The following is a 12,620-nucleotide window of genomic DNA, read 5'->3' on the forward strand; positions in this document are numbered from 1 at the left end:
GCCAGTTTTCATTTCTTGCAGCCTTAATGAATTGATCCCTGTTTTACATTTATTTATGCCCATTAAAAGAGTGTCAGTGACCAATAGGTTTCCTACTTTAACTTCAGGGAGAGAGAAAGGACAACATAAAGACATTTCCTTAGGGGTACATTGCTTTCAGACCTGGAATTGGTGGGGGAGCCAGCAGTCAGGGCTAGGGCTCTGACTCCTTTACCTCTCTGCCTTCTAAGCATTGAACCATGCTTCTTCCATAGCCAGTCAGTCCCTCTTGGGCCAAAGAATTGGGAAGAAACCATGCCAGGGAACCAGTAATTGTATAGCTTTTCCAATGTACTGCTCCAGATTCATGTAATGGACATGTCAAAGCCTGCTTTCCCCTCTGAACATTCAGCAGTGACCAAATGAGCCAGAGGAAGTGCGAGAAATACCATGAAAAGTCCTGGGCTGCACCTCAGAGACTAATAAATAATTACTAATGGGAAAGAAAACAGAGGAAAGAGAAAAAACAATGTAGCAGGCAAGACAGGAAAAATGGATTCTGGCCCACAAGAGAGGAACAAACTGGGGTTTAAGTGCAATTGAAAAAATCTAACTCACCAAAAAGCAGTGACCCAAAGACAGCAAAAAAAAAGAGTAAAGCTTGTTGGGGAAACTCTGTTCTCAAATTTGATCCCTCTACTCACAGCATTTCAATGACTTATGGAAGCTTTGAATTGATCTGTTGAATCATTCAACATATGAGAATTGTCCCAAGTTAAATGGATTGCTTCCCCTTGTAGGTTTTTGTTTGCTGGCTTATTTTTAAGGAGAGAATTGGAGGGCCTCTGATAAATTATTGAGGAGAAGGAGACTATAACCCAGGCAGCAGAAATGACCGAATAGAGAAGCATGGGCAGGTGCTATACTGTAATTTGTCCACCTCTTAAATTATGTAGCATATGTATCACAATATATTGAATTTAAAACCTGAAGTATGACATTCAGTAAATAATTCATACTGGTTTTTTCATTAAGTGTGAGCTGAGGCTTAGGATGAGGTATCCAGTTTTAGCTAGTGCCTCATTTAAATACAGATGTAGAGAAGGACATTTCTTTAGCTCTGCTATAGACAAGGCATGAATGCTGTGTAGGAAACTGCACCTGAATCTCTCTCTCTCTCTCTCTCTCTCTCTCTCTCTCTCTCTCTCTCTCTCACACACACACACACACACACACACACACATACAATTTCCCCAGGAATGACTTGCCTGGGATAAAAATAAATAATGCATTATTTTTAAGTGGATTTCATTCACCCTTCTCCTGCCTAACAAGTTCTTTCAAATGCATAACTGATAGACAACTATCTCATTAGGTATACTATTTTTTTTTTCTCACAGAAGATTCTAATCCCAAGAAATGTGCCTGGTATTTTAGGAGTGAGTGTTATTCATAGAGTGAAAATTCGTAAAACACTTCCTTGAAGTTTTCCTTTTCTAGATCCTACCATGAACTCACAGCTCAAAGATAAATCTCTGATTTAGTTCTAGGAGACCAGCTATGCCCATTTGAAAACTGAAATAATCATGCAAAACAAACAAACAAACATGTTTGAAACATTTCAAACAATGTGCATTTTAGCTTCCATTGACTGTGTTACCATGTCCTATGATTTTGTAGAAAGGAAGGAACATGTGAGTCATATGGCTGCTGCTGCTACTGCTAAGTCGCTTCCGTCGTGTCCGACTCTGTACAACCCCATAGACGGCAGCCCACCAGGCTCCCCTGTCCCTGGGATTCTCCAGGCAAGAACATTGGAGTGGGTTGCCATTGCCTTCTCAAATACATGAAAGTGAAAAGTGAAAGTGAAGTCGTTCAGTCGTGTCTGACTCTTTGCGACCCCATGGACTGCAGCCTACCAGGCTGTCCGTGGGATTTGCCAGGCAAGAGTACTGGAGTGGGGTGCCATTGCCTTCTCCAGAGTGATATGGCTACAAGCATCCAAACTGAAAAACTTGAGTGGAAGTTAATGTATTTTCTCATTCCTTCTTACATCTATTATCACATTGCCTTTTCTAACATCTTTTCTCCATTAGCTGAACAACTATCATGTTAACATCTTACTTTTAATTTTGTGAAAGTTTTGGAGAGTATGCTCAAAAGATATTATTCCCTCCACCCCCCTTCCCTCTCATGTCATGCTTAAGTCAATAAAGGTATATGTTAGTCTCTCAGTCCAACTCTTTGCAACTCCATGGACTTGTAGCCCAGAGCTTCCCAGGTGGTAGTAGTGGTAAAGAACCCGCTTACCAAAACAGGAGACAAAGAGATGTGGGTTCGACCCCTGGGTTAAGAAGACCCCCTGGAGAAGGTCATGGCAACCCACTCCAGTATTCTTGACTGGAAAATCCCATGGACAGAGTTGCCTGGTGGGCTACAGGCCATAGGGTCACAGAGTAAGATACTACTGAAGTAACTTAGCTTGCATATACACACAAATGGTGCAATTAGGGAAGGGTAATGAAGGAAGGGAATCTTGTATAAGTCTTGAAATAAGGCAGGTTTTATTAGTCAGACATTGGGAGAGAGAGATACCATGCATAAAGACACAAAACCATGGAAAGAAAAGGAACATCTGGGAACAAGAAGTTAGAAGATGCGTTTTGTGTGGAGCAATGGAAAGAGAAAAACATTACAAAGGGAGATTGATTTGGGGGGACTTTGAAGCCAGACTGGGAAGATAAAGGCTTTGGGTGAGTAATGAGGAGCCTTGGAAAGGTATGAAGTGGAGAAAGATGTAATCAAAATGCACATTCAGATTGCTCTGATGGAGAGTGCAGACTTTGTTGGAGTAGGGAGGGGCAGTGGCTAAACAAGTTCTTTAGAAAGATACAGCCATGCATTTCAGGTACAACTACCTGAACTACCATGGTGATAATGGGAGCTTGCCTTCTCTGCATTCTCCACCTTCTTGCTTCTAGGTCAATTCTCAATCTACTGTCATCTAGTTTCCTCTACTCAACAAAGCCCAAATTTGTCTTTCTCATAAACCTATTCCTCCCCATTTGGTCCACATCTCATGGACACCACTTACAGTGCTGGCACTTAGAAATTTCCAAGTTAAGCTTGACTCCTTCCTCTGCTGAGCCCTCCTTTATCCAATCAACCTCAGGTTCTCTTTATCTATCCACATAAAAAAATCCTAAATCTAATCCTTATGACAACTCAAGTGTACCTAGAACATCTAACATTTGCAATCACCTTCTCTTTGGTCTCTCCACATTTGCCATAACAAATAGTATAGTGGTTCAACATTCTTAGCTATATGGCCAGTAGCAAGTTTCTTCATTTATTTCTGCCTCTCTTGCTTCATATGTAAAACTGTAAATCATAGTAGCCTATCTACAGAAGCTGTTAGGAAATTAAATGAGCTAATGTTTGTGTTCATCAGGCACTCTATCTATCAGATCTAGTACCTTAAATCTACTTCTCACTTCCACTGTATAATCATAACGGATTTGATTTAGGTCATACATGAATGGTCTAGTGGTTTTCCCTACTTACTTCAATTTAAGTCTGAATTTGGCAATATGGAGTTCATGATTTAAGCCACAGTCAGCTCCTGGCCTTCTTTTTGCTGACTGTATAGAGCTTCTCCATCTCTGGCTGCAAAGAATATAATCAATCTGATTTTGATGTTGACCGTCTGGTGATGTCCATGTGTAGAGTCTTCCCTTGTGTTGTTGGAAGAGCGTGTTTGCTATGACCAGTGCGTTCTCTTGGCAAAACTCTATTAGCCATTGCCCTGCTTCATTCTGTATTTCAAGGCCAGATTTGCCTGTTAACCAACGTGTTTTTTGACTTCCTACTTTTGCATTCCAGTTCCCTATAATTAAAAGGACATCTTTTTTGGGGTGTTAGTTCTAAAAGGTCTTGTAGGTCTTCATAGAACCATTCAACTTCAGCTTCTTCAGTTTTACTGGTTGGGGCATAGGCTTGGATTACTGTGATATTGAATGGTTTGCCTTGGAAATGAACAGAGATCATTCTGTCATTTTTGAGATTGCATCCAAGTACTGCATTTCAGACTCTTTTATTGACTATGATGACTACTCCTTTTCTTCTAAGGGATTCTGGTCCACAGTGGTAGATATAATGGTCATCTGAGTTAGATTCTCCCATTCCAGTCCATTTTAGTTTGCTGATTCCTAGAATGCCGACATTCACTCTTGCCATCTCCTGTTTGACCACTTCCAACTTGCTTTGATTCATGGACCTAACATTCCAGGTTCCTATGCAATATTGCTCTTTATAGCATCGGACTTTGCTTCTATCACCAGTCACATCCACAATTGGGTATTGTTTTTGCTTTGGCTCCATCCCTTCTTTCTTTCTGGAGTTATTTCTCCACTGATCTCCAGTAGCATATTGGGCACCAACCAACCCAGGGAATTCCTCTTTCAGTATCCTATCATTTTGCCTTTCCATACTGTTCATGGGGTTCTCAAGGCAAGAATACTAAAGTGGTTTTTTATTCCCTTCTCTAGTGGACCACATTCTGTCAGACCTCTCCACCATGACCCGCCTGTCCTGGGTGGCCCCACACGGCATAGTTTCATTTCACTGAATTACGCAAGACTGCGGTCTGTGTGATCAGACTGACTAGTTTTCTGTGATTATGGTTTCAGTGTGTCTGCCCTCTGATGCTGTCTTGCAATACCTACCGTCTTACTTGGGTTTCTCTTACCTTGGACGTGGGGTATCTCTTCATGGCTGCTCCAGAGTTCAAACTGGTTTTAGAAAAGGCAGAGGAACCAGAGATCAAATTGCCAACATCTGCTCATGGATCATGGAAAAAGCAAGAGAGTTCCAGAAAAACATCTATTTCTGCTTTATTGACTATGCCAAAGCCTTTGACTGTGTGGATCACAAGAAACTGTGGAAAATTCTGAAAGAGATGGGAATACCAGACCACCTGACCTGCCTTTTGAGAAACCTATATGCAGGTCAGGAAGCAACAGTTAGGACTGGACATGGAACAACAGACTGGTACCAAATAGCAGCAGGAGTACATCAAGGCTGTATATTGTGACCCTGCTTATTTAACTTCTATGCAGAATACATCAGGAGAAACGCTGGGCTGGAAGAAGCACAAGCTGGAATCAAGATTGCTGGGAGAAATATCAATCACCTCAGATATGCAGATGACACCACCCTTATGGTAGAAGGTGAAGAGGAACTGAAAAGCCTCCTGATGAAAGTGAAAGAGGAGAATGACAAAGTTGGCTTAAAGCTCAACATTCAGAAAACTAAGATCATGGCATCTGGTCTTCACTTCATGGCAAATAGATGGCAAAACAGTGGAAACAGTGGCTGACTTTATTTTGGGGGGGCTCCAAAATCACTGCAGATTGCAGCCATGAAAGTAAAAGACACTTACTCCTTGGAAGGAAAGTTATGACCAACCTAGATAGCATATTCAAAAGTAGAGACATTACTTTGCCAACAAAGTTTCATCTAGTCAAGGCTATGGTTTTTCCATTGGTCATGTATGGACGTGAGAGTTGGACTGTGAAGAAAACTGAGCGCCAAAGAATTGATGCTTTTGAACTGTGATGTTGGAGAAGACTCTTGAAAGGCCCTCAGACTTCAGGAAGATCCAACCAGTCCATCCTAAAGGAAATCATTCCTTGGTGTTCATTGGAAGGACTGATGCTGAAGCTGAAACTCCAATACTTTACCCACCTCATGCAAAGAGTTGACTCATTGGAAAAGACTCTGATGATGGGAGGGATTGGGGGCAGGAGAAGGGGACAACAGAGGATGAGATGGTTGGATGGCATCACCGACTCGATGCACATGAGTCTGAGTGAACTCCAGGAGTTGGTGATGGAAAGGGAGGCCTGGTGTGCTGCGATTCATGGGGTTGCAGACTCGGACATGACTGAGCAAATGAACTGAACTGAACTGAATTGAATATTTGTGTAGCACTTAGAAAGGCATCTGGAAGGTAATAGGTGCTATCTAATATTTCATGTTTTAGTTAAAAATCCATCCTCCCTACCAAGCGGCATTTAGTCATGCCTCATTCCAAATTCTGAAGGGTAAATAATAATCTGAATACATCCATGAAGTACAAACTTTACCATTGCCTAGACCTTAATTTTCCCATTTCTTCTCCTACCACTCCTAACTTCACAATTTAAGCCCAGATATGATTGAAACATATGTAGCTATCCAGAGCCACCACACTAAATCCTGTCTGTTCTAAATCCTGTCTGTTAGCTGACCCCATCCCCCTTTCTCTGATCCTGCTTACTCACTCCTGAGATGTCAGCTCGGGCATCATTTCCCTCAGGCAGCCTTCTGAGAATGCCCAGGTTGGGCTGCATACCTCTCCCCTCCACGTACAAGATAATTTTATCACAGCATGAATTGTATAGGGCTAAAGTCATCTTTATGATCCTACTCCCAGCTCAGACTGAAGGCTTCTTCAGGGCAGGAGCTGTGGCTTGTCCCACTGTAATTCCTACAAAAAGAAGATCTTGTTAGATCTATAGCAAGTTTTAAAACACATTTATTGAAATACAGGAAAAAATTCAACAGGCTTGGTGATTAACTAAATGTGGAAGCAGTGAGAAAGAGAGAGGTTAGAAGCTGATTCCAAGGTTTGAAGTCCAAGTTATCATAAGAATCCATGTCATATTTATAGAAATAAGGAAGTCAGAAGGAGGAAATTCTTTGAGAGAAAACAAAAGGAAAGAAAAAACACTGATAAGCTAGTTTTTATACAGACTAGTTTTGAAATGCCAACAAAGAAGTGTGAAATATGGGCTATGTGGTACTTGGAAGAAACCACTATAAAATTGTAGATTTTAGAGTAATTGTGTTTGTCATATGTCACGAGATTATGCTGCATAACAAAGATCCCCCAAGTCTCAGTAGCTTGTGGCAACAGAAGCCTCTTGCTGTTCACTTTTCACCTGTAATTCAGCTGCAGCTCTGTGGTTCTGTTGCTCTGTTCCAGGATATGTGTGAATTTGGTACATACTGTTCTCAAGGTGGAAAGGTCAGAGTAAGAGGGTAAGAGTCAACCACAAAAACACACTTAAAACCTATGCTCAGTTGTGGCATATATATTAATGATATCTACTCACATTCCATTGGCTAAAGCAAGTCAAATGGTCAAGCTTGGAATCAATGTTCTGGGAAGCATGGCAAGGGCATGGCAGGGGATGAGATACTATGAACAAATAATTCGCTATAGCACAGCAGGGCTAGCTGGAGTTGCGTAGGTAGGTCAGATCACACACTCGACTTCTAATTGGAGGAGAAAGAAAAACCAATGAAGGAAGAAAGGAAGTAACTTAAAGGCAGTCCAAGAGATAAACAGAAGAACCAGAATAATCAATTATAATGCAAGGCAAAGGAGAAAACAGTTCAAGAAGAGGTGGCTGCTGCTGCTGCTACTGCTAAGTCGCTTTAGTCGTGTCCAACTCTGTGCCACCCCATAGATGGCAGCCCACTAGACTCCTCTGTCCCTGAGATTCTCCAGGCAAGAACACTGAAGTGGGTTACCATTTCCTTCTCCAAAGCATGAAAGTGAAGAGTGAAAGTGAAGTTGCTAAGTTGCGTCCGACTCTTAGCGATTCCATGGACTGCAGCCTACCAGGCTCCTCTGTCCATGGGATTTTCCAGGCAAGAGTACTGGAGTGGGTTGCCATTGCCTTCTCCAGAAGAGGTGGCTACATAGTCCAGTGCTGCAGATGACAATGAATATGAGGATGCCATATGATTGTGCGGAGGAAAGTAGGGTGTTAGCAAGAAGGGGTTCATTTCCGATGCTGAACCCATTTCTTTATGTACTTCTGAACAAGTTGGCTAATCTATGTTTAGGGTGATACTCACAGGAGATAGCCTAGAATGATTCTGGACACTAAGTTCCACAGTAGCTGAGTTGTGTGGACTGAAGATAAGAAACTAACACCATATAATATAGCACTCCTAATTTTCATCAAATATTATTAGGAAGAATGTCACAAGGAGGTGGAGTGACACCTCCAGGCCCTGTCTGGGTCAGTCTAGATAGCAAGATTCCTGACAGTGGCTGGAAAACCTAGAGGCAGATTTTTGCTCAGTTAAGAAAACATGTAAAATACCAGTGGGAATTTGCTATATGACATAGGGAACTCAAATCTGGTGCTCTGTGACTACCTAGTGTGGTGGACAGAGTGGGAAGGGGGAGAAAGGCTCAAGAGGGAGGGGACACTTTTATGCCTACAGCTGAATAACATTGATGTATGGCAGAAACCAACACAACATTGTAAAACAAGTATCCTCCAATTAAAAATATGTAAATGCAATTTTTAAAATAAAATATCATTCTCAAAAAAAAAAAAGGAAAACAATCTTCTCAACCTGGAAAGTCCAACAGTGGAATTGTAAGATTCATGAAATGACCTCTTCTTAACAACCCATCCACACTAGAATTTTCAAGCTGTATTTAAATGATCACAGAAGTATGCTGTGGAAAAGTACATGATGCACTGGATAAAAGTTAGGCCAATAGTCTAACTTTATGGCACCCCACTCCAGTACTCTTGCCTGGAAAATCCCATGGATGGAGGAGCCTGGTAGGCTGCAGTCCATGGGGTCGCTAAGAGTCAGACAAGACTGAGAAACTTCACTTTCACTTTTCACTTTCATGCATTGGAGAAGGAAATGGCAACCTACTCCAGTGTTCTTGCCTGGAGAATCCCAGGGACGGGGGAGTCTGGTGGGCTGCCGTCTCTGGGATCACACAGAGTCAGACACGACTGAAGTGACTTAGCAGTAGCAGCAAAGTCACTTTAAAGTATCAATATAAACTTTATGATTTATGATCCTCATATGAAATATGTTGGTTGCCTATACCCACCATCTCTAATTCCTTCAGTTCAGTTCAGTCACTCAGTTGTGTCTGACTCTTTGTGACCCCATGAACTGCAGCACACCAGGCCTCCCTATCCATCATCAACTGCCAGAGTCGACGCAAACCTATGTCCATTGAGTCAGTGATGCCATCCAACCATCTCATCCTCTGTCATACCCTTCGCCTCCTGCCCTCAGTCTTCCTCAGCATTAGGGTCTTTTCCAATGAGTCAGCTCTCCACATCAGATGGCCAAAGTATTGGAGTTTCAGCTTCAACACCAGTTCTTCCAATGAACACCCAGGACTGATCTTCAGAATGGACTGGGTGTATCTCCTAGCAGTTCAAGAGACTCTCAAGGGTCTTCTCCAAGACCACAGTTCAAAAGTATCAATTATTTGGCGCTCAGCCTTCTTTATAGTCCAACTCACACATCCATACAGGACCCCTGGAAAAATCATAGCCTTGACTAGATGGACCTTTGTTGACAAAGTAATGTCTCAGCTTTTTAATATGCTGTCTAGGTTGGTCATAACTTTCATTCCAAGGAGTAAGCGTCTTTTAATTTCATGGCTGCAGTCACCATCTGCAGTGATTTTGGAGCCCCCAAAATTAAAGTCAGCCACTGTTTCCCCATCTATTTGCCATGAAGTGATGAGACCAGATATCATGAGCTTAGTTTTCTCAATGTTGAGCTTCAAGCCAACTTTGTCATTCTCCTCTTTCACTTTCATCAAGAGGCTCTAGTTCTTCTTCCCTTTCTGCCATAAGGGTGGTGTCATCTGTATATCTGAGGTTATTGATATTTCTCCCGACAATCTTGATTAAAGCTTGTGCTTCCTCCAGCCCAGCGTTTCTCATGATGTACTCTGCATATAAGTTAAATAAGCAGGGTAACAACATAACAGCCTTGACACACTGCTTTTCCTATTTGGATCCAGTCTGTTGTTCCATGTCCAGTTCTAACTGTTGCTTCCTGACCTGAATACAGGTTTCTCAAGAGGCAGGTCAGGTGGGCTGGCATTCCCATCTCCTTTAAAATTTTTCACAATTTATGGTGATCCACACAGTCAAAGGGTTTGGTATAGTCAATAAAGCAGAAATAGATGTTTTTCTGACACTCTCTTGCTTTTTCGATGTTCCAGAGGATGTGGGCAATTTGATCTCTGGTTCCTCTGCCTTTTCTAAAACCAGCTTGAACATCTAGTTCATGGTTCACATATTGCTGAAGCCTGGCTTGGAGAATTTTGAGTATTACTTTACTAGTGTGTGAGATGAGTGCAATTGTGCGGTGGTTTGTGCATTCTTTGGCATTGTCTTTCTTTGGGATTGGAACTCTTCTAACTCCTTGCAAACACCTATTAAGTAGGTTTTCCGGTATCTTAATGTAATGTGCCTGAAAAGGTTATGTTGAAATCCTAATTCCTCGTACCTCAAAATGTGACTTATTTGGGAATAGTATCTTTGCAGAATAGTATCTCAAAATAAACTGTGGAAAATTCTGAAAGAGATGGGAATACCAGACCACCTAACCTGCCTCTTGAGAAATCTGTATGCAGGTCAGGAAGTAACAGTTAGAACTGGACATGGAACAACAGACTGGTACCAAATAGGAACAGGAGTACGTCAAGGATGTATATTGTCACCCTGCTTATTTAACTTCTATGCAGAGTACATCATGAGAAATGCTGGACTGGAAGAAACACAAGCTGGAATCAAGATTGCCAGGAGAAATATCAATCACCTCAGATATGCAGATGACACCGCTCTTATGGCAGAAAGTGAAGAAGAGCTAAAAAGCCTCTGGATGAAAGTGAAAGAGGAGGGCGAAAAAGTTGGCTTAAAGCTCAACATTCAGAAAACGAAGATCATGGCATCTGGTCCCATCACTTCATGGGAAATAGATGGGGAAACAGTGGAAACAGTGTCAGGCTTTATTTTTCTGGGCTCCAAAATCACTGCAGATGGTGACTGCAGCCATGAAATTAAAAGACGCTTACTCCTTGGAAGAATAGTGATGACCAGCCTAGATAGTATATTCAAAAGCAAAGACATTACTTTGCCAACTAAGGTCCATCTAGTCAAGGCTATGGTTTTTCCTGTGGTCATGTATGGATGTGAGAGTTGGACTGTGAAGAAGGCTGAGCACCGAAGAATTGATGCTCTTAAACTGTGGTGCTGGAGAAGACTCTTGAGAGTCCCTTGGACTGCCAGGAGATCCAACCAGTCCATTCTGAAGGAGATCAGCCCTGGGATTTCTTTGGAAGGAATGATGCTAAAGCCGAAGCTCCAGTACTTTGGCCACCTCATGTGAAGAGTTGACTCATTGGAAAAGACTCTGATGCTGGGAGGGATTGGGGGCAGGAGGAGAAGGGGATGACCGAGGATGAGATGGCTGGATGGCATCACGGACCCGATGGACGTGAGTCTGAGTGAACTCCGGGAGATTGTGATGGACAGGGAGGCCTGGTGTGCTGCGATTCATGGGGTCGCAGAGTCAGACACGACTGAGCGACTGAACTGAACTGATCAGATCTTTGCATATGTAGTTAAGAAGAGATCAGACTGGAGTAACATTGACCCTTAATCTAATATAGCTTGTGTCCTTGACAGAGAAGAGACACCCAAAGGGAGAAGGCCATGTGATGAGAGAGACGAGATTAATGCTGTAAGTGAAGGAACACCAAGGATTGTTGGAAACTATTAGAAACTGTGAAGAAACAAAGGATTCTCCCCTATAGATTTCACGGAGATCATGGCCCTGCTGACCTCTTGATTTTGAACTCCTAGGGCCAGAACTACAAGAGAATAAATTTCTATTGTTTTAAGCCACTCTATTTGTGGTACCCTGCTAACAGCCCTAGGAAATGAATACATTGAAACAGATTTTAAAAGGCAGTGAAATATCATTTGAAATGTCTGCTGATGACTTTGTTGTAATTCATTTTAATTAAAGTAGGATTCTTTTATTTGAAGCTGCAAACCTCCATCAGTAGGAAAGATGGACAAAATTCTACCACCTAAGAAGATGCAGGAAAAGGGTCAGTATAATAACATTTGCCTTCCTGTGAGTTGTCATGAATGAATTAACATTCCTCTAAGAATTCGCTTTGTGAAACTTGCTTTTAATCTTGTAGGTCTTAAAGATTTGAACTCTAGTTTGAGGCGAAAACTCCCTTGAGATATTTAGTAGTTGTAATTGCTTTAAGGAGAGAGGAAAAATGCAGATTTTCACTTGACTAAATAAAATACTTTTGGTCATTGTGTTAAATGGAGCTGTAGTGGAAACTTTATATCCTATTATTTGCATTTTTCTGGGGAGTGCTTGGCTTCTGGAGGTACAAAATGAAGTACATTAGGCTTTCAAGCTAATCGAAACAGTGTGTCTTTGAGACAGATAATTGGTATTTCAGAATGTGGACTTGGCAGTGGTGGTAGAATGCTCATACAAGTACATATATAGGTGCAGACATGCAAATCAAGATACACAGATGTCTGGAAGAAGAGCAACCCTCAGCCACTAATGCTCAATGCCTTTAGCTTATAGGGAAAACCTCAAGGTGTGCTCAAGAGCAATCACTCCGAGCATGGACTAGCCCAAATTCTACTGAGCTCATCAATGCTTTGTAAGTACCCATTTTGTGCTTCTGTTGGCCGCAATCAACTGAAGATTAGACATGACATATCTATAGCATTTAAGAACCTAGGAATTGTTCTCACCAATTTGTAGAT

This window comes from Capricornis sumatraensis, chromosome 15, assembly GCF_032405125.1.
Source record: "Capricornis sumatraensis isolate serow.1 chromosome 15, serow.2, whole genome shotgun sequence".
NCBI lineage: Eukaryota > Metazoa > Chordata > Mammalia > Artiodactyla > Bovidae > Capricornis > Capricornis sumatraensis.